The sequence below is a fragment of the Amblyomma americanum genome, chromosome 1 (genome assembly GCF_052857255.1).
Source record: "Amblyomma americanum isolate KBUSLIRL-KWMA chromosome 1, ASM5285725v1, whole genome shotgun sequence".
Classification (NCBI taxonomy): domain Eukaryota; kingdom Metazoa; phylum Arthropoda; class Arachnida; order Ixodida; family Ixodidae; genus Amblyomma; species Amblyomma americanum.
In genome coordinates, this window is record NC_135497.1 from 544254471 (window position 1) to 544281868 (window position 27398).

General features: G+C 42.4%; 1 protein-coding gene and 1 pseudogene across 1 annotated transcript in view; one reads left to right on the forward strand and one right to left on the reverse strand.

Moving 5' to 3' along the window:
• Positions 1–27398, forward strand: part of LOC144129404 (uncharacterized) — a 198349-nt gene that overhangs the window by 126354 nt on the left and 44597 nt on the right. The gene's annotated exons all lie outside the window — the stretch shown is intronic.
• Positions 20440–25505, reverse strand: LOC144112275 (uncharacterized; annotated as a pseudogene).

Here is a 27398-nt window from a genome sequence, read left to right on the forward strand (position 1 = left end):
TCGGCTGCGTGGCTGTAAGCTGTTTCCCTGTAAATATATTTTTCCCCTTTTGGTGTGCACATCTTCACGTTACAATATCATAAGGTAAGTGACATGAATCACTGCACTATCTACGACACTTTTAGATGTGTATGTAGCTAACTTTGATCCGTATTTAGTCAGAGTTGGTGCTGTAATTTGTAGTATTAGTGACCATTTGCCGATAGTAACGTAAATGAATCAGCCCATAACAGAGGAAAACAAACACATTCCACATTTTCTTCGAGTGATCAATCTTGAAATGCTCTACAAATTAGAGGTCGCGTAACCGCACTCTGCTTGAACGATATGGTCATAGAAAGTGGTCCAGATAGAGCACACAACACAATTTTAAGGAAGTTTTTCTGGCAGGTACCATTTGTGTTTTTTCTTCAAAACAATTAGAACATTGAACAGAATTGAACAGAGCTAAACTGAGCATATGCGAAGAATTATTAAAGCTTTTGAAAAAACGACACTGCGCTGGTAGGTGGCTATTCAAAAAAAAACAACACCAATTGTACAATACTGTCACGTAGTGGTGATGTCAGTCCAGGCAGTGAGGAAGATAGCGAAAGGTTCTTCTAAAAGAAAAGTGTTTACAGGGCTGACCTGCACCCACCATCGACTGAATGACTCACCGGCAGTGAAACCAACAAGCGTGCTCTGCGATCATGAAACAGAATGCGTGAAGTTCATGGCTGCACTCAATTTATAGCTGGGAAGGTTACCAACAACAAAAATTCGGGAGCAGTTGTTCGTGGCCACATTGAATCGAGATGAGTCTGCTCGCATCTTGCACCACAAACAAAATGATAAAGCCACCGGCAGGTGGCTTTATCATTTGAGCTCTGAGCGCGAACGAACATACTACACAGATGCGCGGCATTACTCCGCTTTGAAATAACCATTGACTCTATGCTTTACAATAAAAAGAAAATAATGCAAAAGAGTAGGAAGTAAACGCGAAACAGAAAAATGATAGGACTGCAAGTACACAACACCCGTTGGCGTCCATAATAAGGCTTTAGGCGCATGACATGCACAACTGCTGGGCATGAATTTCGCCACTGTGATGCTGTCGCTCCATCGGGCGACACTCCGTAGTCAAGCTTTGCAAGTCTACGAATGATCTTCTATGGGCCGAAGTAGCGACGCGGAAGGTTTTCACTTACTCCGCAGTGGCGAATTGGTGTTCACAACCATACATGATCACCCGACTTGCATTCCGCGTGACTTGTGCGTAGGTTGTGCTATTGGGCGTTGGTGCGTTTTTGACCTTTGATCCACAATCGGGCAAGTTCCTCCAGGACACTCAGAGCAACGGGATATTCCAGACTTCTCATTGAAGGGATGGCCTCTTCCATCTAAAGCATGACCAACTTGGATCGGAGATCGATGATCGCCTGATGCTCAATAAAGAAATCCATGCCCAAGATCACTTCGCGGGAACATTGCTGTAGCACAACAAAGGCCGCAAGATAGGTATGTCCTTTAACGATCACTGGCGCTTGCATCATCCGGATGGTGTAATGAGGCGGCCTCCTCCAGTGCAGATTTGTGGGGCGTTCCAAGAGGTCGTGACCTTCCTCAGCTGTGCGGCGAATGTTTCGTTCATCACCGAATAATTGGCTGCGGCGTCGACTAGAGGGGTAAATTTGCAGCCGCCGACAGCCATTGCTAAGTCAGATGTCTTGTCTGTTGTATTGCACGTCGGGCAGGTCGTCGTAGCTTTTATTCTTGGCAGCGTCATTCCGAAGTCGGATCTTGTCGTGGTCGAGCTGGTGTTTATGTGCGACATTGGCATTTCAGGTGCGGTGTTTTTATACGGCGTAGTCAAGGTAGTATCTCCGTCATTTCGCTAGTGAGCAGCCTCACCTCCACAGGTTGCTTTCTTTAGTTTAGCCTGCAGGGCTATAGGACCTTCCGCGAAGATCCGTTGTGTAGCTGTGGAATAGGGAAGTGAAGCATGAGACTGATGACGATGGTGAGCAGGAAAGCTGGTTAGACACAAGCTTCTCCCGACGCAAGTAGTCATCAACTTGTGGGCGTTGGCTGAAGCACGGTCATGGTTGATCAACAGCAAAACCACGAAGACTGATACGTCGCTACGGGCAGTCACGAAGGATATGGCCGGCTTCATCACAATGGATGCATAGCGGGCAGTTGTCAGAAGCCCTCCAGGCGTCGCATTTCCTGGGGCTTGAATGTCGTTTTTAGGATGGGCGGGCATGTTCAGGGGGGCAGCGTTCAGGAACCGCTGGTTTATGTCTAAGAGGACTTCGGGTGTGTCGTTGGGGTTGAGGAATCCATACTGCAGTAGTGTAGGGCATGGGTGGAGCTTCAGCTGGAGGAATCGAAGACGGGAAGCCAAGCACATATTGCATTTCTTCGCGGACGAATCCACCAAAGGTCTCTAATTGAGGCTGATTGGAAGATGGTAACAAGCATCGCCGCTCTTACCGTAGAATTTCATGGATGACGTCCCGCAGGTTACCTTGAAATGCTGTGCCATCCTAGAGGGTTGTTGGGGTCACTTGGAGCTGTTGAGGAAAATTGCGTGCCCATGCTTCCCAGGTTTTCTCAATAGTGGCTGCTTTAATTGTGAATTCCGCAAAGGTCTTTGGTGGATTGCGGGTCAGACCACCGAAAAGTGCCTCTTTAGCACGACGCATCAAAAGCTCCACCTTCTCTTTCATCAAGTCACGATTGGCATGTCGAAAAAGGCGCTTCATGTCTTCTGCGCATGCGGTCGCTGTCTCATTTAGGTGCCAGATGCGTAACTGTAGAAGCAACTGCACTCTTTCGTTCCTGACGATGCTTGTGAATGCCTTAAGGAACTCAAGCATGAATGGCTCCCACGTCGCCAGAGAACCTTCGTGGTTTTCAAGACAAAGTGCCTCGCTTCAGTCTTGTGATCCCAGTTTTTGAATAAGCTGACACACTCAAACTGGTCCAGCCATTATTCTGGATCCTCGCCCTGTGAACCGTTTAACGTGGGCGGCATCTGGGGCTGATACAAAATAATGGGGGCTAGTGTCGTTGCCATAGTTAACGTCGGCACTGTTAAATGTGGAAGCGGTTGGTCAAATCAACGATCAATCGAGATAAGTCTGGTCGCATCCGAGGTCACAAAAAACGATAAAACCACTTGCCGGGGTCTTTGAGAGTGAACGAACAAACTACAAACATGTAGGGCGGTAATACACAGTAAGACTACAGAAGGCCTCAAAACATTCAAGATGTACAGAAATATTGTCACCAAACACTTTAGTGCTGCAAAAACACAGTATTTTATGAACCTATTCAACTCAACAGAACGCACAGGGAATGTTTGTAAAGCATTCAACACTGTAATTGGAACTCAGTAAGAAACAGTAACTAAAATGATGCGAGACGAAGCAGAGTTACAAGGTGCTGCACTAGCTAATGCCTTCAGCACTATTTCTCTGTCTCTTGGTGACCCAACAGGCATTCCTGATTTAACTTTTATGAATGCCCGAAATGCGAAAATATTTTTAGACCCAGCCTGCTAGTCTGCCAGTCTCGAAAAGTGAAGTCGTTGCAACGTTTCGGGCGATAAATAGCAGCAAAGCAACTAATGCCGGAGTGATTCACACAAAGCTTGTAAAATATGTAATTGATGTAATAGCACCCTGCCTTACTCATATTTTCAATCTAGCGTTGTCAACGGAAATTGTCCCATGTAGTATGCAGACAGCGAAGGTGACAGTTATATTAGATAAAGGCGACATAAATAATATATCGGTTCTACCTGTTTTTACAAAAAGCCTGAAGAAACTACATCTAAAACGTCTGTCGTCATTTACATTCTTTTTAGTTTGCCCAAACCTAACAAATTTTGTCATTTGATGACCATAATAACCTCAATACTGATCCCAACATGGCTTTTGCAAGAACAGGTCGACAGAGGTGGTGCTCATAGCTCAAAAACTCATTATGAAGAACTTCTAATGCAAAAACCCGGTACTTGGACTTCTTTTCGACTTCCCAAAAGCCTTTGCACTTTATGACTACAAGATCCTCAATTAAAAACTTGACTACTACTGCGATTAGAGGGACAGCACAAAAATTAACTGCATCCTTCTTGCGACATTGATATCTATTTGTAGAGTTGAGCCCACTTACAACGGACATTCATAACAAACGCTCGTTTATTACGATCGAATGAGGACCTACCGTCAAAATATGTATTATGGCAATGGCATTACATCTCCGATACAACGAACAAGGGTGGCAGCTTAACTCGCTTACAACGAACGCGAAGGTGCTGCAAACTCAGTCCTGGCGAAGAAATCTCACGTTTCTCCTAGGAGCGGAGAGCGATGAGCACCTCCAAGCCTCCGTGGCATTAGCTACCCCTTTCTAAACAAATCACTCAAGAACCCGCAACCCCCAAGAAAAAAAAAACAAAAAAACTACCGGATGTTTGAATGGGCAAATGAAAAGTGCATTACGCTTCGAGCTACAGTCTTCAAGGAGAGGAATCAGACAATTGGAGAGCGCTCACCCAACAGGTGGTTAAGAGGAGCGCACATATATAGACGAGTGCACTTGGTGGTCATTTCTCGAATGTACGGAAAATGCGTAAAGTCGCGCGCTCTTCGGAAGAGGACACAAACACGCGCACCACACACACACGAGAGAAGAGAGCGGACAGAGCGCCACTCACAACTGGTTTAATTTGCAGAAACCACCTACATGCATATGTATATACAGACAGCCAGCGCCTGCGCAAGGAACATATTCGCCCAACAAGTCGTACACGATAAGCATCGCTCAAAAAACTGTTTTTCTGCCTTGTACAAAGATATTGAGGTTTCGCTGACGCACAAACGGCCTTTCTTGCTGATATATACGCTTCAATCAGTTCTCTGCCTTTTACGTTACCACTCCTGGCAAGAAATTGCACAATTGAAAAAGATGGCTCAAAACAGCGTGAAGGGCAGGATCTATTAGGCTTAGGTAAATTTGGGCCCTCTTTGTTTTATTCCACGTTTTTTTCGTGTTCCCTGATTTGCTCATTGACACAGCGCCCGGTTTTTCCTATGCATGTGAATTTTACATGTGAAGGACAGCACGAAAGGGGAATTTCATATACTACCCCTTAGGCACATCTCATGAATGGTCGCCCATGCTTGGTTCCGCAGCGTCTTTCTTTTTCTTTTTGCTTTCTTTTTTCTACTCAAGGGCAGACGCTTCCGAGCTTCAGGGGGGGGGGGGGGGGGGGCTGAGAAGACAAGTGGAACTCCACGCCTGCAAGCAACCTTTTTCAGGTTGTGGGACAACTTGTGCACATACGACACCGCCACAGGTCTGACCGCTTCTCGAGCGACCTCCGCCTCAGTTCTCACTGCCTTAGACCATCTTCTGCAAGAGGCTTTCAGCGACCCCTGTCACGAGCGAACCAGGGAACCTGGCTGAAACCCACCTGGCCCATTGGTTGTCAAAACTTGGTCACATCTTGTGAACGCAGGACTTCCTTAGCACACACTCCAGACACAGTGAAGCAATGCTTCTTTTCAATAACTTGGAATGCAAGGAATCAGATCACAGAAGCCCTTGTTTATTTATTGTCCGTACAGAACTCAATCTTATGATCTAAAACGTGTAAAAAACTGTCCAATGGCAGTTCACATGTAAAATCCAAGCATTTTTCGTGTTGTCTAAATAGGGGCAAAACATTGCGTGCAGCTTCAGCAAAGTTCAAGCTTGTGCTCTTGGTTAAAATAATCAAAAAATCTACCATGCTAACTTTAAAACTTTGTGAGATGTTAAAACCTGATGAAGAACTTGGTTCATCTGTGAAAGAAAGATGTTACATAATACCGGCGCGACGCACCGTCCAATACAAATGCCCGCATTCTGCAGAAAAAAACCTGCTGGTAAATTGTTATAATAGTGGACTTCAAGTAAAACTTCAAAACATTTCAAAAATCATCAAATGAAACACGGGCAGAGTTCTGGAACGAAACTGGATCATTTCTTATACTACATTCCCTGACTGCAGTAAAAAGGCAGCGTGGGGTACAGAATAAAATAAATCAACAACATCCCCAGAAACGGCACAACCAACCTCCAATCAGATTTCAGGAATTCAGAAACTTCAGATTTTTTCGTTTAAAACGGATCCCCTAATATAGTTTGCTCAAGTGCTTCAACAAGAAAAGACTAATATGCTTCTGCCACGAACCCTTTTCCGTAACTGTCGTTCTGAATGGGAAGGTTTGCTTGTGCGTTTTTACCGCAAAGAACACTCTCAGCACTATATTTTTGCTTTTGTCAATTTCTTTAGCAATGCTGACGAAACCGAGATGTTCACACATTGCCACAGCGCGGCTTTTCGCTTTTGTAGACTTCATAGGGATAAGTTCAAAATTCTTCTTAATCACTTGAGCTGCTCTTATCGAGAAGTTATCCTCAAACATATCTACAGAACCGCCCTCCATATCTGCTTGAAGGAGCATCAATGAACCATTGCTGAAGTATGACACAATGGCTCCAACTGATATTTCCATGTGTCGCGTAGGCCTCGGGTACCCAGATTTAAGAAGACAGTCAACGCCCTCCAGAAGGCACATTTCTTGCTCTCCTGGATCGGCCTTCCTTGCGATTCGTTGATTTACGGCTACCAGTTTATGCGGCGGCACTTTTGCCTCAATGCCACACTTAGGTCGTTTTTGAAGCACGGACGTCATCGTATCTAGCAGATCGATGCCCCCCACAACTACCAAACTACTCGCAGCTTTCTTCATGTCCTTTCTTGTTTGTTTCAGCAGACACTTGAGCATGCATATCCAGAGTTGTTCAGCGATCTTGAATGCCAACCTCATGACAGACCGAATATTTTATTCAGCGTGTCCCCATGAAGGTAACACTGGGCGAAAAAGGCCAATCACTTCTACCGGAACCAATCAATTCTTCATGCAGAAGGCGATGCGTCTTCCGCGATAGGTGTTGGCGACCACACGTGTAATCCATTCGTCAATAAAGCTTGGAGACGACATACAAACAGAAGGGCCCCCTGTATTAGAAATACAGCTTAAGAGAACTTCTTCTTGGGCTAGTTGGCATTTGATCATTTTACTTTAAAGACGCCGCAACCAACCACACACACGAGAGAAGAGAACAGGACAAAGCGCCACTCTCAACTGGTTTAATTTGCAGAATCCACATACGTGCATATATATACACTCAGCCAGCACCTGCGCAACCTTTACAGATTTTTATTTCAGAAACAGTCACAGATAGGTCGGTGCAGTCGCGTGAGTTGGATCGTACAGCAAGACGGAAACTGTGTACCTCATTGGATCAGTAATTAGACGACGAATGAACTTAACTTAAATCATAAAATTTTTGACAGCCGCCGCGGTGGCTGAGTGGTTATGGCGCTCGGCTGCTGGCCCGAAAGACGCGGGTTCGATCCCGGCCGCGGCGGTCGAATTTCGATGGAGGCGAAATTCTAGAGGCCCGTGTACTGTGCGATGTCAGTGCACGGTAAAGAGCCCCAGGTGGTCGAAATTTCCGGAGCCCTTCACTACGGCGTCTTTCATAGCCTGAGTCGCTTTGGGACGTTAAACCCATATAAACCAAACCAAACCATAAAATTTTGAATTTAGGGGCAAATATTGCGAAGTAGTTATTGACATTTCTTGTTCTCAATAAAGTTGGAAATAAAGCAAGTGACTTTTTGCCCTCTTGGTATCTAAGAAAGAGAAACGCGATGGTAGCTACGTGTTGAGTACAATAGTTTGAATATAACGAAGAAGATTTGGACGATGAACAAAATAGGGAGAAGTTTCCAAACACACATTTTAGCCTTCTTAGAGTTATTGCCATGTCTAGTTATGCAGCTGCAACCAGTAAAAAGAAAAGAGTTAGCCCGATGGTCAGAGCCGAACAGAGCATGAAATCTCTAGATATATTTGATGACACTTGGATATTACATAGAAAATATTCACGACTGAAATCACACAAAACAAATGGCACCGCTTTTCAGCTGGTTTCACGTCCCGTCTCTGTTGCCGCTGTTCAGGCAACAAAAATACGCGAAATAAACCTCTTCCTTTTTCTTTCTTGCTTTCCTTCTTCTCTTCTTTTTCTTCCTTTATTTCCTTCTTTCTCTACTTTTTCTTCTTTTCTTTCTTTCTTCCGTCATATCTTTCTTTCCGTCTCTCTCTTTCTTTATTTCTTTCCTCCTTTTCATTCTTGCTTCCTTTCTTTATTTCTTTTTTTGTGTTTCTAGCATGTTCACTCTATACAGCATCTCATAGTTCCCTGCAGCACTGTGGAAGGTACAGACGTCCTCAGCCTCCTTTACACAGCTTTATTTACTGAGCTTAAACGATTAGTGACCAGCCGCTGACATATATCTTTCACCCATATCACACATAAAGCCTTATCGGAGACAGTGCCTTGGAGAAGAACTTTTGTTCTCCGAGACATGTCTTGGAATGCAAAAACGGCACTGTCTTTTAAGGCTGGTAAAGAACTAATTTACATAAATGGTACCTTGGTGTAAACATTTCAGCAAGCTGTTTTTCAAGACAATCTACAATTTCAGAATTTACACTTCTTTGAATCCAATATTTAAAAATTTAGCTAAATGGTCTTTACTAATTATTGAACATTCGAGAAAGACAAATACTGCAGACTAGGCCACAGAACTCTAAGCAGCCCTCAGCTGATTTCATTTGGTTAGGACACTAGTCTTTTTTAAATCCTTGATTACATTTCAGTGAGGCACCAAGAATAAAATGCGCTGTTTTGCTTCACATTACACAGTCAGATTTGCTAATCAGGAGCCGGCCATGTTCTTCATTCAGGTACGAGACTCTTAATGGAAAATGTGTAGCGTTGGCAACGAAATTTGTATGCATACGAATCCTGTTTTGAGCTCAGGTTACCTTGACACGTGTTACATAGGAATTAGGCATCCACAAAGTCAAGTGAATTAAACATCATTAAATTATAAGATTGGGCAACAGTGCTACCATTATACTGGCAGCAGATGTAGCACACACCCAGCCAGCAATAATTCTAATAACCAGTTGCCATTCAAGGAATTGCACTGAAATTGAACACACATTACAGGTTGAGACTTCAGTCTCCCTCATCATGATGTTCTTATGGCGCAGATTATCCAATTGTATATTCACATAGCTCTCATAGCTTCTTACACTTAGCAACGACTGAATAAAAACTGCCTTTTGCACAGGATGCCCACAAAGACCAAATATATTTAGAGGAAAACTGTGGTGTTTTCACAGCAATGTACATTGTTGCCTCAAGTACACAAACAAAAAGGCAAAGAAAGAAATGTGCAGATCCGATAAAATATAGAACAAATTCTAATCATCATCATTATTAGCCTGACTATGCCCACTGCATCAAAATGGCATTCTGAAAGTAAGCAAATGGCTTGTATATATGTTGTAGTTTGCTAGATGACATCGAATAAATATTGCATTGAAATGAAATCTTGCCAAGCTTTACTTCGAAATACAAATATGATACAAGTAGTATACACAATATATACAGGGAATTATACATGTAAAAACATGAACATATTTGCATTAGCTGTGAAGTTATTGTGTAAAATGAAACTAAATCTCAGCTGCGCATTCTTGCCACTTTGTCTTGAACGTCTCGAGCAGGTGAAATGCGCGGCACACTTTCGGGTCCACCGACCGGATGTTCAGAGACAAATGAAAAAGAAGTCATATTTAGAAGCTATACCATTCAACATGGATAAGCAGAATTCCAGGGCTAGCTGCATGGCTAGTACCAACATAGGAATATCTTAAATTCCTTGCATTCGAACATCATCGGAGCCAAATTCTCTATAGACATAAGAACTCATAACACCATTCACATAAAGGTTATACCAAAATTTTCATATAAAACAAAGTGCCTCATAGCCTTACAAGCACGCACAGCAAGATGTATCGTGCTAGTATGATAGCTACTGCTTCCCCCATAGCCAGCCAACATGAAGTTACTCCATAAATTACTCACTGCATTAAGATGTTGGAATGCTATACATGGCCATTTTGTCACCAGAAATCTGCATCGCACATAACCAGCAATGTTTTACTGCAGCATCACCTATTATTGCTCACCAAAATATTGTAAACTGAGCCACAGCCACATAAACACCAGCTCACAGAACTCGGAATGCATTTATAATGCATCAAACAACTTTAAGGCTGGAGAGAACCTTATATGAAAATTTTAATTTGTTGCTTGATGCGTAGTTACCACTTAAATGTGTAGCCCCACCTAATCATGCATATGAACACGATAGGAAGACGGGCGAGTTGGTGATACATTCTTAAGGGAAAATCCCCGTCTTTTGAGCTATTTTCCCTTAGGTATGCATAAGAAATAATTCTTATGACATCTTTTTAGGACCAGAGATAAAACTTTACCCCCTTTCAAAATACACATTGCAACAAAACATAGCTCAAGGCATTACGGCATGTTTTGCTTTGCAGCATCATCACGATCAGCCTGCCTACACCCACTGCAGGGCAAAGGCCTCTCCTATGTCTCTCTAACTAACCCTGTCCTTTGCCAGCTGTGCCCACCCTATGCCTGCAAACTTCTTAATCTCATCCGCACACCTAACTTGCTGCCGCCCTTTGGTACGCTTGTCCTTTCTTGAAATCCACTCTGTTACCCTCAAGGACCAGCAGTTATTACATGCCCTGCCCAAGTAACCCACGTTTTTTCCTTCTCCCCTTTTGCCAACTTCTAGTCTTAATGTTAAACCTATCATTTTTTTTCCATAGCTAGCTGTGCTGTTCTTAACTGGCCGTTGAATTTCTGCCCCATAAGTGAGTGCTATTAAGATACAGCTGTTGTATACTTTTCTCCTGAGGCATACTGGCAACCTGCTATTCAAAATCCAAGAGAACCTGACCTATGCACTCCACTCCATTTTTCTAATTACTTCCCTCTCATGATCCAGATTAACAATCACTACCTGCCCTAAGTAGGCATATTTCCTTACCACCTGCAACCCCTCGCTACGAATTGTGAACTGCTGTTTCCTTGCAAGACTATTGATCATTACTTTGGCTTCCTGCATGTTAAGTTTTAAACCCAGCATTCTGCTCTGCCTGTATAACTGCATCTCGGGTTAAAACAGAAGTACGCAGCATACAAGACCTCTATGGTAGCTAAAAAGCTGGGGCTTTCTGCCCAATATCACAGTGCATGTGCAATCAAAGATGCTCTTGAATGGGAGGATCTCTTTACTATCAAGAGCATGCTCAATTAAAAGCTGAGTTGTGATTACACCTCACTAAACAAAGTAATTATTTCACAGCTGGTGCACAGAGGAATATTTTTCACACAACAGTTTGAGCATGAAGCATTCTAAACCAACTCACATAGGCAGCCAAGTCACCACCCCTCACAAAATCACGGAGCCATTATGTGCCACGTTGATGTTAGATGCTCAAGCTACTACAGATGCAGATATGGCATTGCATGAATTATTTTTAAAAGGAGGCTCTGAAGACAACATTATAGAGCAAAGATTAGAATTTTATAGACTAACCAAAGGGCATAAATCCTGCAATGTGATGCAAGGCACCACCTCACAGTAAAGACTGCAACATGCGCTGTGGGTAGAACTTTGTGATAGTATGAGCTAACTAGATGCTTCATGTCATTCTTGAAGCTGCACTAAGCCTCGCTTTGGCCAATTGTTAGCCAATCTGATGCATACTGTGTGCATCATATTGGGTGATGTATGCTGAGTGATATTTTTTTAATGTCTACAGACTGTCATTGTAGAACTATGATACAACTATGAGCCATGCCGACATTCTGTACTTGATATAGCTCAAGAATTACACAATTAAAAACCTCTAGTTACTTTTTATTTATTATATTAGAGGGTAGGATGCCATTGCAAAACTGAACGATGGCAACATATGTGAGCCCAAAGTCAAATGTAGCACCTAAAAGACAACCGATTTTACGTTTTAATGTTGCACATTTATAGAATGTTGCTACTGCCGGTTGACTACTTCTACATCACAAAATACATAACCTGCATATGTATCTGCGGCACACTAATGCAAGCAATGCCATTTCATAAATGCACAGCATAGAAAAGCAAAATGAACGAGTTTTTAAATGTGCTATTTTGTAGATTCTAGAGCAAAAGCAAACTATGAACACATTGCGAAGGTTGAAAAACTGCAAAAAAAGGGAAAGCCGATATAAAGCAGGAAACTTCGCAGTACAGCAGATAATACACAGAAATGCAATGGCCTTTACCTCTTGACTGCGAAATTTGCCCTTAACATAACCTGAAACTACCAGAGCACCCATAGAAAATACAGAAAAACTGGCACTAGCACAATGCTTCGGAAAGCATCACTTTGTATTGGTTCTCACAGCCGCTGCACAGGACTTAAAATTTTGTACGAAAAAGTGTGCCCATTGATGTTAACTACCACAATAAAAAAACACGCTGTTGCGCTGCGTCCACTAACCTAAAACAGAAGAAAAGGGGTAGGAAGGCCATAGCCTCCAGAGCTCCATATAAATTGCCCTACCTGTGAACGCTTTCTAGATGAAGTCACAAAGTGCACCCAAAGTGCAAATCATGTTCCCAGGTTTGATGGTTGCACAGTGACCACATTGGCAACAGTGCTCTTAGTTGTGGATATTTTTACAATGGGCAAAGCAGTCATCTCAAAAAGCAATACACCTTTCAACACACTGAAAAACGAACAGCAGGTGTCCCAGTTGAGCAATGCTGATGTCAATGAAAGCACGAAAATACTGTGACCCGCAAAACTCTTGGGGCATCACTAATATGGAAGCCACGACTTTAAATGGGCATCAGGCTTCTTCAGAAAAAAAGATTAAACTACTCACTACCCAGTAAACTTTACTGTTGTACAGTGGATGTTCAGGAGTATGGTTTCCGACTTTTTACCTTCCCTTGATCCAGAGTGCATTCAATATTCTGCATTTTCACAGATCTTATTTACCTGTGAAAAGCACCACTTGATTTGTCCTACTAAATCTGCCGGTGAGGGTTTTTAGAGAGGCTGCTCACAAAATTTCAAATCTTAGTTAGAAATTGCTTTTCCTTCATCCTATATACTTGCGCACTTCGACCGTGATGCTACACCAGCTGCTGTGCTAAGAACATTGCAGACGTATTTATGAAGTGTTTTATTGTCACAAGCAGAAAGCTGGCTTACATGTCACATTTCTTTAAGTTATCTGCTTAGGAATTAGTGCAAAACTAAGTCCCAGGGCTTAGTTTTGCAGGAAGATTACAAAGAAACAACAACCACAATAATCACACTGCTGCATATAACCTTAACAACGCTGAGTACAAAAAACAAGTAGGTGATGTGTGAAAATTAATCCCCTCCTCTCTAAGGTTACCATCATTATTACCAGCGAAGTGTGCCACTGCTGAAAAAAAAGCTCCTCCAAACGATCTTGAAAAAAAATTATTCTTACATTCCATACTCATGCACACAAAACGGAAGACTGCAGCAGTCGCATTTAAGCATAATACTGCCCTTGCCTTGAAAAAGGCTGCCAATCAGGAGAATAAAATGTCTTTAGAAAAATTACTGCCCATGAGAAAAAACCATGGGTACATATAAAAACCCCAAGAGCTCCCTGCTGCATGCACTGAAGGTAATGTGCCATGTCGATTTAAAGGAGGTGGGAGGTTGCCCATATATCCCTAAGCAAGAAATTTATACTGAAGAATCATACTGCACTCCAATTTTACTAAGAATAAAGCTACACGAAGCACAGTGGAAACATCTCCCAGCTTCACGTGTGTGAACTCTAGCTTCATCCCTGTCGTCAACACTGTTCTGCAACCCCTGCGCTGCACATAAATCTGCCCTGTATTGTATATAATATTCCTTTCTGGCATTGATGGAGCAACTGGATTTATGAAAAACATACAGGCGCAAAAGAATTCAATTGTAAGCCATGTAGTCGAGCTCACTATCACCTTTGGGAATCCCAAGCTTCAGACAGGTGAAGTTAAATGTTTCTTCCACCACATACACATATAGAAGGCTGGGATGAAAAAGAAGCCACTCTTTGTGGCCCAGAAGCCGACACGATGCGGTGCACCTGTTTGGACTAATGCTGCAGACAAGGCAAACTTGCCAGAAGAAAACAACTGATCATAATCAGAAGAAAACCTGCCACTTATCACGATTTTCATACATCAGCTTGGTCTATTTGCTAGCTGTGAATACCATACTCAGAGCTAACAGGATAGCCAATTACATCGATTAGTAGCTGTATGCAGATTACTGCATGAAATACTGCCTAATGTGCCCTAGCTGCATGCCCTCCAACTTTTCTGTGACTAATAAGTCAGCATATGTGTGGAAACAGTGGTTTGTGAGCATGGTAAAGAAAGCTGACTGTGCTTTCATTCTGGGTTTGTTATAAAGGGCAGAGTTGCTATTCAATATTTTGGCAGTAGTTGCAAAAATTTCACTTTCGAAATTAATATTTGTTGTCACAGAGTGCCCACTCAAGCTTTCTGGTCCCAAGTTTATTGCACAAAACAAGCAAACTGATCAGAAATAATCTGAAATGTTATTCACTATAAAAATAATAATTCTCTGCTTTTAACAGTGTCATATCAATTATGTAATCAAATCTGCAAGATTTCTTACAAAGAACCTTTCTCAGAAAATAAATTTATGAAGACATCTGTGCAATTTCTATAGTAGAGACCACTGTGAAGAGAGTAAACAAGCTGGACATCAGGTCAACACAAACTAAAAGATGATTTCACTAACTGCCTTTGTCTTAACACACCCAGAATGTGAATTTCCCAGACTAGTTTCGTCGATACACAACTGTCACTTGAAGAAAGCATTATTGGTTTAAATATAGAAGAGTGATGCTCCGAGTATCCCTTACCTGAACAGGCAGGCAGGGCCGATGGAGATGTCAGAATGGAGCGCAGCAGTGCAAAATGCAGGCCAAGATGTTTCTTGCTGAATGCTGCATGAAAAAAATAGCATGAGCACGTCACAAATAGAAGAATGCAAGACGATTCATTCATGATAAAGAAGTAGGGTCACAGGGCACACTCTGTCCACAATTGGAAGAGTTAGATACAAACTCACAGGTGTTTTATACCAGATGTTATATGGAAAACTAAGTAATTTTCAAAAACAGGATTTTTGAGGTAAAAATATGGCTTTTGCAGCAAGGTAATGCCACTGTTGGCGGACATCAGAAAACCGGTGAATCATTTTAACTAGTAAGGTGGTTAACAAACTTTCAGTAAATAATTTTAACTACTAGAGTCAGGCACCTGGCTGTAATTAGAGATTTGTTGCCAGTCGTTAGTTAAAGCGGTATCAGTTTTTAGAATTTCGAAAACATCATGACCCTCGGTGCTGTGGCCCAACAAATTTTGGCTACATCGTGCAAAATACATGCGCATTTGAAGATCATGCAGGCAAAGCAACCCCTCAGTGCACATAAGTAGTCAAAACAGCCAAATATTTAAAAAGGTAATTATTAGAAATTAATTAACCTGCTTACTACTTAAGATCACTCAACAGTTTTCTGGTGTGCGAGTGCTGGCAGTACCACACTGAAAAAGCCATATTTTTACCTCAAAAATCGTATTTTTGAAAATTAGTCTTCCCTGTAACACCTGGTTATAGTGCGGGAAATGCTCAGGGGCAGCGTTTTTGGCACATCAAACAGCCTTTTGCCTGAGTAACCACTGCAATATGCACACTGAGAGAGTTCGCAATGTCACATAATGTAAAAGGGTACCAAAGAAGTGTAAAGTGAAAATTTTTACCATGGTGCTCTGCAAATTGTCTGCTTTTCGTGCATTTGTCAGCTGTCAGTCAGCTAAAAAGCAGCCTGTCATGACAAACACTGCACCTTCATTGTCTGCGCTCTAGGTGGGGTGCAGAAAATGTGTATCATTTGTGCATGTAATTCTATTGGCAAGCCTGATGGTGTTCATATCACGTTTATGATTGTAAGGCTTAGTGGAAGACTTTCCAACAGAGGTTGCAGACAAGGCTGGAATTATTTTTTCTGCTCTCTACATTATCCCGTGTCTCTGCACTGTATTCAAATGTGTTTTATCAACTATGGCCTCTGTCTGCATTACTGCATTACTAGAAGACTGATGGGGAGTGCTACATTATCTGCCAACGAAACATGGTGTGGAAAAATATGGGAAGATAAAATGAAACGAATAGAAACAGCACATCTTACTTTTGAAACAATGACTGCATACAAGATGATAGCACAAAAACATGGCCGTCTTAGGAGTGATGCTAGGTTATGGAAGAATGATTGTTGCTGCCATTGCAAAGCAAACGTTTTGGTATTAAAGGTAGCTTAAGCAATTCTTTGTAATTCTTGTTTCTGCGCCAATTCCAGCTACAAAAACAATGTAAGAGGGGTCACCAGCAAATAATTGTGGCACAATGATTTTGATAAACCAGTTGACATTCTGCTATAAAAACAGCTTTGCCCTAGTAGACTCAAAACTACAAGGAGCGCCAAAAGAAAAAGCTCCTCCTAAAAGCAATGTCAAAATGTACAGTTAGAAGCAACATAAAAAGCCATTTACTATGGTTTGAGATATTAATGTACAGCAGACCCCAGCAGAACATGTCTGCACACAAACGCGCAAATCCTTTCCAGTAGCAAGCAGTTTAATACCACACTTTCGGTTGCATGTTCATTCCCTTGTAATGATATGTAACAGATTAGTGCATACGGGTAACTGCATTTTGTCTTGAGGCTGAAAAATAACTAATTAAATTTTTTCCTAATGATGTTACGGTCTCAAAAGGTGCTTAGAATATATCACGTGAGGTACTAAAAAACAGCAACAATCCATGGCTCATTTCATTCAATATGATGCTAAAGTTCACCTGCCTCAACAGCTGGAATGACAACGAATTATGATGCAGCGATTATACTGCTTTTTATGCCACAAGTTCACTATACTAAACCTAGATGTGGCAGCTATTGTTAGGCCATTTGAAAGCAAAACGGAATGAGAGAAAAAGATCGCAACTATTTTTTACTTATCAGTTGTAAGTGAACACACGTGGTGGTACGCGGACACTAATGCCTTAAGCAACATTAAAAAGGAGAAAGCACGCAACAAAATCTCTGCATCCATGCTCGTTTATATTATGGGCACCTTTCTATCTTTCTCAGGGAGACATTTCTTCAAGGTAATAGTTCCTGACTTCAATACACCCTGCCATCAAGATAAACCAACCTTTAACAGTGAATATGAATAAGTTTGGATTATGTGGGTTTAATGTCCCAAAGCAACTCAGGGCGTGAGAAACGCGAATGTCAATAATTACAACCGTACATATTGTCACTTAGTGGTGACGGCAGTCGAAGCAGCGATGAAGACGGACGAAAGGGTCTTCTAAAAGAAAACTGTTTATTGGGCTGACTTGCACCCAAAATGGACTGAATCACTCAGCGGCGGCGAAGCGACAAGCGTGCTAGGCGGTCGTCTACAGACTGCCCGCCACTGTCGGCCGTGCTCAGTTTAAAGCTGATTGCGAACTTTTGCGATTAAGCGTGCAAAGTTACTAGAACATTCCGGAACAACGTAGAATCAGCTCTGCCTGGTTGAGAGTAGTCGAGATAAATCTACTCGCGCCTTTCATCGCAAAGAAAGCGATAAGGTGGTGTGGCGGCAGATTTCAAAAACGAACAAACAATGCAAATATTCGCGGCAATATGCATCTTTATTTGTTGACCACAGTGAGCAACAGAGCAATGGTAAGGCACCCCCCAAAAAAGCAATCATAAAAAGAAATATGCCGCTGAAACTTCATGTGAAAATCAAACAGTCAGGTAGACGGACATGCACACAGATGCTTAAACCCACCTAAAAACCAATGCACTACTAAAAAAACAAACAGACTAAGAAAAAGACAAACAAAAAATAATTCGAACTACTTAGTTTTCGTGGAATTACCATTCATGTTAGAACATCACATATCATGACTGGAAATTTCAGACAGAAATGCCTCTCCCCTCTAAGAATTCTGTATCAAATATGATAGAAGTCGCCATTAAAAACGCCACATACATGGTTCACAATCCACTACACAATAAGTACAAGGTAGGCATTTCGATGGCAATCAGTGGTCCTGCAAGCATCTACACCGCATTGCCCACCCAACCCACTCCTGGATAAGGGTCTTCACTGTAGTGCGCTGTGCTCCCTACAGTGCCAATTGTGTAAGCAGTGTGCGGTCTATCGCCAAAACGGTTAATGTCCTCATACTAAATCAACGCTGCCCCATAAGGCAGGCTGCGGTACAGAGCTCCGCATTATCTTCCATCCCGTGGGGTTCTTCAACATATATAGTAACCTCCGCAAAAATGCAGGAATCCAACTTCACAGTACATGGCTGGTACCTACAACACTCTGAATGCCATAACGATGGGCCAAAAGAGTGGCAATTGCCTGTTCTTTCATCTAATCTGTTTGCTCCCAACTCTACTCTGAAAGCTTCATGTGAGCCAAGCACGGAGCTACCTATATCACATGGAAGCCGTCTATATTAGTGCCTCCAACAAGGGAGCATAAATTGAGGCTCCTGCTACTAAATCGTTGCAAAAAATACATCAGGAGACACATTATCACTTCTAGAGAACCAGCTACACCAAGTAACAATGCTTAATCCCATCCGCTGTGCTGCCTCCATAGGAATCTGCATACAAAGCTCGCATTAGCGATGAAACTGGTTTTTCCATAATTTGTGAAAAAGCGACAATGACGTACGCAAGTAATACCCGCCAACGTACTTTGCACTGCAAAAACTGAATGAGTTACTGCATTCGTTGAATGCAGGAAGTAAACGATTGAATTGATGCCTATAGGTAGCACTTTCCTTCCAGCACTAGCTCCATGAAGCAGCAAAACACATACAATTGCAATGGGATCCAGCATATTGTAGCAAACTTTCAGGGCGGTGGACACTTGAGTGATCCTTTCGATTCCTTAGAGATCATATGAATTAGTCGTTTCAGCCGAGCTACACTTCGGCTTTGACACTAGTGCCCATGTGCAACCTGCACAAATCCGTTCATCACAATAACTCGACTTGAGAAACATAACTCAAAAAAAGTAAATTGCAGTTAGGAAAAACTGAAAACTAAAGCTGAAGTCAGTAAAAAGGGTCAAAGCCTAAACGTTGTGGTGCATCAATTAAAATCTTACGGCTGCTACAAAGACAAGAGACTGTCAACAGCTCTTCAAAACTGTTAACATAGTAACAATGAAGGAATCGCGATCAACATGCACAGTGTATAGAGGAGATACACTATTAAAAAAAACATCATAGTTGTATTTGTATAAGACCTAATGAAAATGAGAATCATACAATGAACGGCACTTTGATTTACTAATGCATCTGCAAGATGTGCTCGAGGTCGAAACAACATTTATAATACTTGGAAGCGCGAGATACCCAGATACGGAAAACACACGTGCACAGGACAAACAACTCCATGTATTTTGTGGTTGAAAAAAGATGTCACTTCAAACCACACTCTTCCAGTTTCCAATTTCAACCCAAAACCCGTTACAGAAAATCTCGACAAAATCGCAGCGCGGTCAAGTAATAAGGTCAACCCGGCTAAAAAAACACAAAATTGAATCTCCAGCTGGCTGTTTAAGAGCAATTCTTTGCAGCTAGGCTACCTGCCGAATAAAGAGAAGGCTCCATATGCGTGAAAAAAAAGCGACGCGCTGAGGCGGCGTGGCATAGACGACCGCCGTTCGCTCTGTAGCTTGGTAGGTAGACGCGCTGGGTGAGACTAGCACAAACCAACCACGATACACCAAGTGCTATGGATCCCAAATAATGACCCTCTTTACTGTCTCCGATTTCCCGCATGGCGCATCCTCGCTGCGCCCCTCCTTTCTTTCGAAACCGACCGGCTCAGGTAGCCGATGGTGGCGGCGCATTTCGACGCCTTCGTGTCCCCGCTAGCATGCAGCGCAGCGCAGACACCCAGGTGAAAATTTTCTATCTGGTTTCCAACTGGTTTCCAACTGGTCCCAGTCCATCTGGTTTAAGGAACACATTTCCACTTGCATCTGGGATTGCAACTGGTTCCAGTTTGAAATCCCAGATGCAACTGGGACCAGTTGAAAACCCCGATGCAACTGGTACCACTTGCAATCCCAGATGCAACTGGGATCTGCTCCATCCCTGTCGCAGATGTTCAGATCGGGGCATCGGGGCGTCCAAGCACTCCAGCTAGCTCAAATACACTTGAGAAAGCGAGTACATGGACATCACAGGAGCCCATAACACTGCAGATGACACTTGGGAGCATGAACAATGTTTATTCCGCTTTGCGTCGTTGTGCTTTGATGCAATCATGAATTTTTTCGCTCAGAATATTTGTAAGGTTTGAAACCGCTGCAGTGGCGTCTATTCCTTTCTGTTGAGAACAGTAGGTCAGGATTGGTGCAAAAGAAAACAGAATTTTTAATTTTTTTGCAGGCGACCATAGGCTTGTACATCCCGCGGGGCAATATACATTGATAGTAATTCGGCGGCAGTCAGGATAAATTTAAGTTAACCCACTAGAGAGCACTTTCACATTCACTGACATCACACAGCACAAAGACTCACGCGTCGCATGCATCTAAATGCAGCTGTTATTCAATCCTGCATCCTACCTTCCAGCCGCCATGGTGGCCGAGTGGTTATGGCGCTCGACTGCCGGCCCGAGAGATGCGGGTTCGATCCCAGCAGCGGCGGTAGAATTTCGATGGAGCCCAAAATTTAGAGGCCCGTGTGCTGTGCGATGTCAGTGCATGTAAAAGAACCCCAGGTGGTCGAAATTTCCGGAGCCCTTCACTACGGCATCCCTCATAGCCTGAGTCGCTTTGGGACAATAAACCCCCGTAAACCAAACCTGTCCTACCTTCCAGAATAGCCACTTTTTCGGGGGTCAGTGCTGGCTTTGGGAGACCCCCCATATGTTTTTCCGGGGTGCAACTACACCCTTTACGCTCCGTGCAGCCAGCCCTGCCTGCGTCCACACTGCCTGTGCAGTCTCTTTTACCACAAGGCTTGGCTTGCATGCGTCAAAATTCTTTTTGCCTGTACTACAGTCAAAAAAATTTCCTTCTACGGGTGGAACTGTAAATAGAACAGCACAATTACACAGAATGGCAATCAAAGGATGCAATAGTTGTTTCTAAGAGTAATTTAGCCAAGTGAACAAAATGCAGGGAGGCACACGAAGTGAGCATTCATAAAAAGGGTTTTACAAGAGAGTGCACATGCACTCACCCCTTGATATGCTTAAGAAGGGCTGAAAATTAGCAGATGCACATCTTAGTCTCTGCTGAAAATCACTACTGCAGGTATTAAGAAAATATCTGCAACGGCAGTTCATGACATGCATACAATACTGAATTCTTTTCCATTGCCTGTATACAATTTAGAGATCAAAGACTCACAGAGCCGTCACGAGTAACTGAGGTTCACTAGGCCTTGATGTTCTGAAATGAGTTAAAACTAAATTGTGAATTGTGCTCTGCAAGTTTATATACATCTTGCACAGCACAATTCATTGCTTCCAGTTTTTAAGTCTATATATAAAATAGAATAGTAGTGAAATTGTTGGACACGTAACTGTGGGATCAGATCAGATGTCTTTCTTATGCCCTTATCCACTGTTTAGCACCGCACTACGTTTGAAAGTATGACTTGGCTTCAAAAAAGCGCTAATAGAAGTCCTTATAGTGTGAATCAAACTGAACTTACCAGGTGCCTATGGTTCACTGAGTTGTTGGCTAGGCTGTATAAACAGAAAATGCAAAATGGTGTTCACAGAGTATACAACCTAGAATTTCCTAAAACGAAATGCATATACAGCATGACAAGGTTATCATGAACCCACCATTTAGCCCCACACTACTGCTTTTGAAAACTGTGCAAGTATGACAGCTTCAACACAGCACTACTCAGTGTGAATCAAACTGTTACTTACGAGGTGCAGACGGCTTACTGTGGGTAGTTGGCTGGGCTGTACAAACATAAAATGAAAAACTCTGTTGATAGCGTGTACTAATACCCAGAATTTCCTGAAAGAAAATGCACACAGCAGGGCAAGTTTATTACGAATCAAAATGTGGCCTACCTGCTGGAGATGATTTCGCCAATTCACCAAGCTGACTTGGCTCGGCTGGAAAAAAATAAACTTGAATGCTCTGCAGAAGCTTTTAATTTTGGTCAGTAAATCGCTAAGTGCAAAGTGAATAGACAAAAGCAATGGCCTACCTGTTGTAGGCAGATCTGCTTGCAGCTCTGGGAATGAAGCTTGAGATGCTATTGTGAAGAGGAAATACAAAACTGAGCATTCCAAAGAAAGTGCATGGTCACTATAATTATAATCTTTCTTGTGATCTAAGCCTCATTTTGGAAATGTTTCATCACTTCGGTACCTCCCATGTTATCCGAGGCCAGGCTGCACTGTTAATAAAATCATATCTTTCGCAAAGAAAACAAGCAGTTAGCTTACATAATGTACTATCAGAGTTAAAACCTATATTTTCTGGCGTCCCTCAAGGCAGCGTGTTAGGCCCACTTCTTTTCAATATATTCCTTAATGACATTGTCAACATTAACAAAAATGCCAAATTCATCATATACGCTGACGACACGAGTATTTTTTTTTGCTGGGAAAAACATTCAGGATCTAATAGTGTCTTGCAATACAACAATGGTCACGCTGGAAAAATGGTCGAAATCTAATGATATGCGCGTGAATGAAAAGAAGACAAAAGCCGTAATATTTCGCCCGGTTTCAAAATAAGCCGGTTTCAATTCACAGTTATATTCTATATAATTCTCGACCTATGGAAATAGTTAATTATTTTAAATGCCTTGGAGTTATATTTTCTTCAACCATGTCATGGGAACACCATGTAGCTCACGTTGTCAAACAACTGGCTAGAGTGGTGGGCATGATTGGTTGCACACGGCACATTCTTCCGACGTCACTCAAACTAAATCTTTATAACGCACTTTTTTATTCTCACGTAAATTATTGTCATCTTTTATGGGGAACTGCAACACATTCTTGTCTTCGCAAAATACACATGTTGCAGAAAAGGGCCCTTCGCTACGCCTTCAATGTTAGCTATGGGTCACCCAGCAAAGGTCTCTTTCTTGCAGCCGGTGTGGTCCAAATTTATGAATTATATCGATACCGGTTGAGCTTCTTACAAAACAGAAATAAAAAATGGTACCAACCATATTCGACGATTGGCAAACTTGCAAGAGAAAACCACAAATTACCCTTTCAGACAACCCGAACAATGGACGGTGCCAACAGCACGCCTAAACTCCGGGCAAGAACGTTTGCAATTCACACTACCTTCCCTTCTGAACGTTTATACATCTGCACATTTTGACTTATTCACCTGTACTCATAGGGTATTGCGTAGAATGTATATAGAAGGTAGCTACGAACAATTTTCATCCTCAGCTGTGCCAAAATAAGTCTTTGCTTCTGTATCTCATATTTTATCCATGAGAGTGTGATATGTAATAACAATCTTTTTATCCCTGTGTTTACTCAGTATGCTTGAAGTGCTCTTGCGATGTATAGCATTACATTTTTGTTCTTTTGTTTCGTTTTATACGAAACCTGAAGTTTATTCGTTGTTTGTTTGTCTTCTGCTGTTGCCTGTAAAAATGCGGCTTTGTCAAGGTGTATTTTTTACAGCTTTTTCTGCAACTCCTCTGTCCATATAACTTTGAGGCAGAAATAAATTTATTATTATTAATATTAACTATACATGATGCAGTGTCTAGAATTTACTACGTACAACAGCAGCTTTAATGATGCAAAGCCACCTCAGATATACAAAGACTGCATGTAACATCATGGCCATCATCATGAAGCAACAAAAAGCACATTGCAAAATGACACCGCGAAAATGAAAGCTTACATATCTTAGTATAACCAAATTTTCATATCTAAATTACCATAGCCTCCTTCTGGCACTGCTTCACTGGCTTTCTCTTTGTCCACTGTAGTGATACATATGATCAATTTGAGCGCTTGGCACAACAAAGTATGAAACTAAATTGGCAAAGGCGAAAGGAAATAGATTTTTTCGAGCATACTGACGGGGGATGATTACTACGCACTGCTGACAGTGAAGATGCAGATGAATAGGTTGATGTAGAGAAAAAAATTTTCATGCGCATTTACAGTCGCCAATTCGGCTCACACACTTCAAATGCGATTTAAAAAACAGATATGCACTAACGCCTTAGAATTTTAGCCTGCAGGATTGACTGTAGTTGGCACACTTGCTTTTGAAGAAATGAATTGTTGGCCTGGAGGTGCACAAATCTTTCCTTCCAGTATTTCTTTTTTTCTTTTCTTCCAGCACCTCCTCCTTGGCCACTAAGGACTCGTCCGAACCACTAGTGGTGCTTAAGGCTGTTGTCCATCTTTTCCGCTGCATAGGAGGTTTTTACACATCATAAAAAGTTCAGTAGGCTTCCGCTGCACTGAGAAATGCTTACTTACCTTTCCTTCGCTGTTCTTATGGACTTGTGCCACTTGTTTTTTAAGTATGGCAGTATGGCCTCATAGGCGTCCTTGCGTGCAAACGCCCGGTTATTTTTTTTTCACTTTTCCTGCCTGAAAAAGTTCCCAATATATGTATTCACAATCAATGGCTGAGCTGACAGCATTTTGTAGATTATGGATGTACATATATATTCATTACACGTATAGTACAGTCGCGGGCAAAATACGGATTGAGCATGCACGCTTCGGCGTTCAGCGTGACTGAAATAAAAATGTTGCCTGCATTTATATACAAAACGTAAAAGTAACTTTCCCATGCAATAAATAATTTTCGCTGGTATATAATTAACGCGTAAGAATTGAATATGGCTCACCGCGCCGAAAAACAATATTGTGCACTGGTGCATTTTAGGTGGAATTCACGCAACATCATGCATTTCTGCGCAAAAAAAAGGTGGTCCACGCAAACCACGCAGCTCTTTTTCGGCGCCATGTCAACGTCGCATGTCTCCTCGAAGTTTATTCGGGGCGCCGAAATTCTACTCGGCGCATCGCGCGCTTCTTGTTCAGTGCCTAAGAAAAATGCAGTAGAATATCATCAGCTCACCGAGTTGCGTATATTGTTCCGCAAAAATTATTTGTGCATGCTTACCACCAAGCCAGATAATCTGTGCAGCGTAATCTCCGGTGTTTTCATAGTCAACCTCGTCGACCCAATCAACTGTATAAATGGCCTTCTTGTCGAAGTCCATGTTGTCGACGGGGTGAAAGTCGACGATGTCATCAACACGAACAACGTGGCGACGATTGTCCCCGTCCACTAAAAAGCGTACCAGAGCGAACATCTCGTCTATATGAGCAAATCGCGGTAAATATGGCACAACTGCTCGCTACAGGTACAGAACACGAGCAACCCGCACGCAGGATTGGAATGAAGCCTGCCTTGGATTGATGCGGTTGTTTAGCCAGCCGAATTGCCAAGATTCGGGCCGCGTTTGTGGCGCTAGTCCTTTTGGCACCACCGATCTCTACTGTTTTGCACAAATGAAAATGTAACCACAGTTCTAAAAATATTTAATGTATAACAAGAAGTTGCGTTACTGCTTTTCTTTCACCTCGAACAATATATGCAAATTTTATAAGAGCAAAAATTCAAAGCAAGCCAAATCCGCAGACGTCTCTTTCTGTTTTGAGGCGGTTGCCGTGAGCGGTGGTTCTCGAAGCGGGTGTAGTTTATTGACTTCCTCAGCAAAGTTGTGGCGTTGTTTGGTTGCCGTGATTGTAAAGTTTGTGCACATTTTACATCGTCGAAATGTCCGAACTACCGAAGCGCCGTAAGCTGTACTTGGAGCCTTTGTTTCCTGGTATGGACCTTCCTAGAACGACGGAATACAGGTCGTCTTGTGCAAACAAAGACGCAGAACAGAACTAACAAAGCGATTTCGACGACTCGCAAGAGGAGCGTGTTGCTGACGGCTTGTCAGAGGAGCTTGTTAACGACGTTGGCACGTGTGGCGGTTGGGCAGGCGGAAACAGCTATATAGAGGAATACAACCCAAAAGAGCAGGGCGGATGCACGTCGCCTCCTTTTTTCTGATTTTGCGGTGCAGGATATAGTAACATTAGCGATGGACTTCGCTGTCACGCACGCTCTCACGTGGACACAAGTGGAACACCTGATGAAGCTCATGGCTTTCATTTCAAAACGGCAGGACCTTCCGGATACTAAGTTTCTTTTCAAGAAGTTTGCTTTTATTTCGGAGTGAACCATTATTTTTCATTTTTATTGCCCGGACTGTACGCGCCTATTGGGTGAGTGTGAAGGGGACCTGAAGACTAGGAATAAGCTGCAGCTAACATGTGTACTGTGAAAATGTTCATACTCAGCAGACACCCTGACAGCGCAGGGAAAATTATTTGTAAGTCTGCCCATAGAGCAACAGCTTAATGCAATTCTTTCTGCAGAAGAAGTTGCGAAGTCGCTGAAGATCTCTCTGCAAAAAATAGCCAGGCGCCGGAACGTTACCTCAAAATGTGACGTCACAGACGGGGATTTGTATTGCGAGCAGCGAAAAGAACGGTACTTGAATGACATGGACTTATCTATGAATGTGAACACCGAAAGTAGCCCTGTCTTCAACTCTTCCAAAGTTTCTATCTGGCCCATGCAACTCACTATTAACAAGCTGCCTCCTGTCCAACGACACAGAAATTCAAATGTTGCCATCCTCTGGTATGGTACAGGCCATCCAGACATGACGCTGCTGCTGCAGGCATTTGTAAAACGAATGACATCTCTTTTCAAGACAGGTGTGAACTGAGAAGTTGATGGAGAGGTCTGTTATTCAAAGGTAAGGACAAGTTAATTGTAGAAAAATTATTAAGTGGTTTATATAGTTCTGTACATACACATTTTAAAGCAGAACTAAAGAAAATTACATTCGAATTCAGTGCGAATTGGCAGAAAAAAAACTGGAACAAAACATTGCTGTCTCTAATGCGGTTAATTGTTAAAGTTGTTCAGGGGATCCTGCACTCTTGTTTTTACCTGTTATTGGCCAGTACTGTTTGAGTTACGCCCAACTTTCTTGATAGTGTACTTTACATTCTTTATGCATTCGCTCTGGGCTGCAAGCATGCAATGCAATGATTTTTGCTAACGTAGAAAGACTAGCTAGTTGGTTGTACGATGAACACATTTCTTTAGTGTGTTTAAATGAGATGGACTTGCAGATTGA